Source organism: Enhydra lutris, unplaced genomic scaffold (genome assembly GCF_002288905.1).
Source record: "Enhydra lutris kenyoni isolate GAN:26980312 unplaced genomic scaffold, ASM228890v2 scaffoldscaffold23, whole genome shotgun sequence".
NCBI lineage: Eukaryota > Metazoa > Chordata > Mammalia > Carnivora > Mustelidae > Enhydra > Enhydra lutris.
This window is the reverse complement of record NW_019154107.1, coordinates 24,863,540-24,868,716: the sequence shown is the minus strand read 5'-3', so window position 1 is coordinate 24,868,716 and position 5,177 is coordinate 24,863,540. Positions and strand designations below refer to the sequence as shown.

The 5,177-nt window shown below is 37.6% G+C and overlaps 1 pseudogene; it reads right to left on the bottom strand.

The window, feature by feature from the left end:
* Window positions 1-1,338: 1,338 nt before the first annotated feature.
* The window catches only part of LOC111150402, a 68,613-nt pseudogene continuing 64,774 nt past the window's right edge, over window positions 1,339-5,177 (bottom strand).

Below are 5,177 nucleotides of genomic sequence, written 5' to 3'. Positions count from 1 at the left end.
ATCTATAGACTTACAGTTTCCATACCAATTTTGAAAATTTTTGGTCATGTTTTCTTCAAATTTTTTTAGTTCCCATCTCTCTCTCTTCTCCATTGGCGGCTCTCATTACATGTATATTAAGCTTTTTAAAGTTGTCCCACAGCTCACTGATGCTCTGTTTATCTTTTTTATTCTTTATTCCCTGTGTATTGTTCATTTTAGATACTATCTTTTGAAATGTCTTCAAGTTCACTAATCATTTTTATTTGTGATATCTAATCTGCCATTAATCATAACCATCATATTTTTCATCTCATGTATTATAGATGACGTTGGATTTGGGTCTTTTTATATCTTCCACGTCTCTACTTAACATGTTAAATTTTTTCCTCTTGCTTCCTGTGTTTAACGTATATAGTTATAATAGTGGTTTTAATATCCTTTTCAACTAATTCTATCATCTGTGCAATTTCTATGTCAGTTTCAATTGATACATTTTTATCTCCATTATGGATAATGTCTTCCTGCTTGCTAATTTTTTATTAAATGCCAAACATTTTGGCTCTCAGCTTGTGGGTGCTGAATATATTGTTCCTTTTTTAAAATCTCTCAATGATTTTAATGCCTAGTTTTGATAAACAAAGTAAATCTCTACCTAATTCTTTTACATAGAGCAAAATGTAGTAGTTTTTAAAAAGTGTACATTCTTTAGCTTTCTCCTATACTTTTTTTTGCCTATCTTTCAAAACTGAACACTGAATATTTTTAACACAGTAATGTGATGTTATTTATACATTTTTTTAAAACATTTTATTTATTTATTTGACAGACAGAGATCACAAGTAGACAGAGAGGCAGGCAGAGAGAGGTGGGGGGAAGCAGGCTCCCTACTGAGCAGAGAGCCCGATGCGGGGCTTGATCCCAGGACGCTGGGATCATGACCCGAGCCAAAGGCAGAGGCTTTAACCCACTGAGCCACCCAGGCGCCCCTATATATACATTATAATTGCACATATTAGTAATAAAATAACTCCATGTTTTGGTAATTCATAGCATATTTATAAAATGAAAAGCTTTCTATCAAAATATACTTTTCACTGGGAAAAAGAACTAAAACAGACAAATCAATCTATACAAAGTAAAAATAAACTTAAATTTTTAAGTAATTTTAAGTAAATTTTAAAGTAATTTTTATGAAGTAAAAATTAACTTAAATTTAAAAAATTAACTTTGGTAGGTTTCAGTGCAGGACAGTCCTTAACAAATCTATTTGCCCTTATTCCCCCAGAGCAGCTCATCTCCTGAGTTAAGATTTTAAAAAATATTTTTCATTGAGATTATTATGTTGACATTTGTTTCTCATTCCACATCCTCTTCAGCCAAGCTCTGAGCACTTACAATTTCCCTAATTGTTGGAAGCTTGGTCAGAAGCATCTGGAACGTTGGCGGCAGAAGAATTTGCTGTAACCCTTGCAATAAGTGCTGTGGCCATCCACACACAGCAGTTGCATTTGTCAGATGGTCTACACCCTTCTCGTATTTACCTCAAGCTGGCAACTTTTCTTCAGGGAAGAACTTCTGAATAGCTTCACCATCTTTAAGGTCCGGTAACTTGAGAAGTCCAGTTCTCTCCTTGGCAAACTTTTGTTTGTTTCTTGGTTCTTGAGGCCTGTTCTCGAAGCTGGGGTCACTCCGTCTCTTGTGGTGGAAGTAAATATGGTACCCGATGAAAAGACCCCTGCAGACACCTGCTGTTATGGTTCTGCCCCACCATCCTCTCTTGACCAAGAAGCAGGAATGAGCTCAGCAGCATTGGGATCCAGGTGACAAAGCAGTAGCCTGTGAACCCTCAGAGCGGATCCCCCTGCTCCCACCCGACGCTTGCCATGAGCGATGCAGAAAGGCCTATGTTTGTGATCTTATGAACACTCTTGAGCTTTGTTCTGAGGCTGATTAATTTACCGGGAAACATTTTTATCCTTTCAAATTATTCCTTTAAGCTTTGTTAGGACAAAAGCAATGTTTGGTCTAGGGCTAGTTTTTTAAATCAATGCACTGAACACAGTAGAATTTTTTTTTTAAGATTTTATTTATTTTTTTGACAGAAAGATTACAAGTAGGCAGAAAGGCAGAGCAGAGAGAGAGAGGGAATCAGTCTCCCTGTGGAACAGAGAGCCTGATACGGAGCTCGATCCCAGGACTCTGAGATCATGACCTGAGCAGAAGGCAGGGGCTTGACCCACTGAGCCACCCAGGTGCCCCTAGGGCTAGTTTTTTCACAATACGGAGGCAAAAACCTTCTGAGTACTCTACCCAATTCTCCATCATTAATGAAGTTTTCTACTCTGACTGGTGGGAACAGGAATGTGGTAGGTAGAATTCTAAGATGACTCCTCGTGACCCACACCTTTATATAATCCCCTCCTCAATGAGTATAGGCCCTCCCCGAATGAAGTCTTTTTTTTAAATACTGCACAATTGATGTCAAGAAAGGTTGATTCCCCTAGGTGAGACTCACCTAATCAGGTGAGCCCTGAAAGAGGACTAGGTTCTTCCCGACAAAAGAAATTTGATGTGCAAGAGAGAGGGATTCAACATGAAGGAAATTATCCCTTGCTGGTTTTGAAAGTAGACTGGGTCACATGGTAAAGACCTGAAATTAATCTCTAGAATCAGAGCAGCCCCTTCTGACAGCCAATGAAAAAATGGTGTCTCAGTCCTAACAATGGCAGGGATCTAAATTCTTACAACGACAAGTGAGTTTGGAAGTGGATTCAGCCTCAGAGCCTCCAGAAAGACCCAGCCCATCCAGTGTCCTGGCATCAGCCTGTGAGTCCCTGAGCAGAGGACCCAGGTAGCCTACATTCAGACTTCAGACTTACAGAACTATGAACTTATAAATGGGTTTTATTTTAATCCACTAAGTATGTGGTAATTTGTTCCACAGCAGTTGAAAATTAATATAAGGAACCATTCTTGGCCTTGTATGACCTCTGAGAATGGGTTTTATGTTACCTCTTTTGGTTGGCCTCAAATATTTCTTTTCTGTGCATACCCTGATCAATCCTTGGTGGAAGACTGAAGTGGGACCTTCTACACATCTTTGGAGTTCTGTTTTGTGTTTTCTCCTTATTCATACTCTGCCTTGAGAATTCTAGTCTCCTTGACCTTTCTGAACTCCAAGTTCTGTCTGCTTAATTCAGGCAGGCTGCTAGGGTCTACTTGACATCCTTCTTTTTGGGTCTACTTGAGATCCTTCTTTTTGCACTTTTGAAATTCTCTCCAGGCTGTAAACTGGGAAGCAATAGAATTTGTCTCATTTGTTGCTGTTGTTTAATTTTAACTAGGCTCTGCAGCTAACATGGGACTTGAATTCATGACCCTGAGATCAAGAGTTTTATGCCCTACTGACTGAGCCAGCCAGGTGCTTGGTCTCATTTGTTTTCTATCTCTCAGAGATCACTGCCCTTTGTTAGTTGATGTCTTGTGTCTCCAAAACCATAGCATCATATATTTCATCTGTTTTATTTTGTTGTTTTGAGACAAAAGAAGATGTCACTTTTTTTTAGCAGTGTTACATAGTTATATTAGTTAGTAATGTTCTAACTTGTATTTTAAAAGTAAGCATTCTGCTAAACATTTTCCTCTTTGGTTCCATATACAACATACTTCTTACTATTTTTCAGTGTTTGACATGATGCCTTACATGTAAGCACTCAATAAATGCTTGACTTGGTTTTTAAATTTGACTTTCAAAAACTCACCATTCATTTGCAGTAACCTTTCAGAGATCTCATGGATGCCATTACTGATTTCACATTAGTTGTCACGAGTATCATTGCATAACCACACTGAAGCTGGTTATTACAATATATCGATATATGCATGTAAATGTAAATATATGCTCTACTGCCTTAGTCTGGCTTCCCTAAGAGCAGCTTCTAAGATTAAGGCTTGTGGGCAGGTAATTTATTTAGAAATATGGTTTCAGAAAGCCGATGTGCTTAAAAAGGAAGTGGAACAGAGAAGGAGGACAAGAACCAATCCACGTACAAATAGAGTTGGCCACCATTGTACAACACTGGTGTTTAATCCATCCAACTGGGATCTTTTGTAAAGTGTGAAAAAATGAGTCTCAGAACTGTCTGTTTAGGGATCAAAGGCAGAATCATTTATCTATTGTCTCCTGTTCTCCAGTGATCAAGAGTGACCCTATGAGTATTAAACTCCCTCACATTTTCTAGTTGTCCATGTGTGAATGCAGAAGGAATTCCTACTGTGAGAGGAAGAAAAGCCTCAGGGAGGGAAATAGAACATGTATGACACTAGCCAAGGAGAAACAGTGTTCAACTGCGTCGATGCAAAACCAGTCCAATTCTGAAAGCAACTGGTCATTGCAGTGGTGGCTGAAGTAAGAGGAGAGGCCAGGAGGATTTTCGAATCATAGGGAGGGCTTGTCCAATACACAGAAAATTCTGGAAGTTACTTAGTGATATAATTTATTACTAGTTTCTAACAGTCTGAGATTGACATCCACACAATTTTGAGTAGTTTCAAGCTATAAGAACACTAAGACCCCCAGGAAGTGATAAGAAGGAGCCATTGAAGATAATGCACTCAAATCAGCAATGATATCCTTGGAATAGTATTTTTTCCAGCTCTATTGAATATATAATTGACATATAACATTGTTAGAAGTTTAAAGTATTAATTTGATACATTTATATATTGCAAAATGATTACCACTGTAGCATTAGCTAACACCTCCATCACATCTAATAACTACTGTTTCCTTTTTGTAGTTAGAACATTTAAGATCTACTCTCCTGGCACATTTCAAGTATATGATATGTTATGGTTAACTATAATCACCATGCTGTACTTTAGATCCTTAGAACTTATTCATCTTATAACTGTACGTCTGTATCCTTTGACCAGCATCTCCCCTTTTCTCCCATCCCCTAGCCACTGGTAACCACTTCTATGAGTTCATCTTTTAAAAAATGAGATCATATGGTATTTATCTTTCTCTGTTTGACTTATTTCACTTAGCATCATGCCCTCAAGTTTTATCCATATTATCACAAATAGCAGGATTTCCTTCTTTTTCTTGACAAATGATATCCCATATATATCGTATGCATATCGTATGATATATATGTATATATATATATATATATATATATATATATATATAT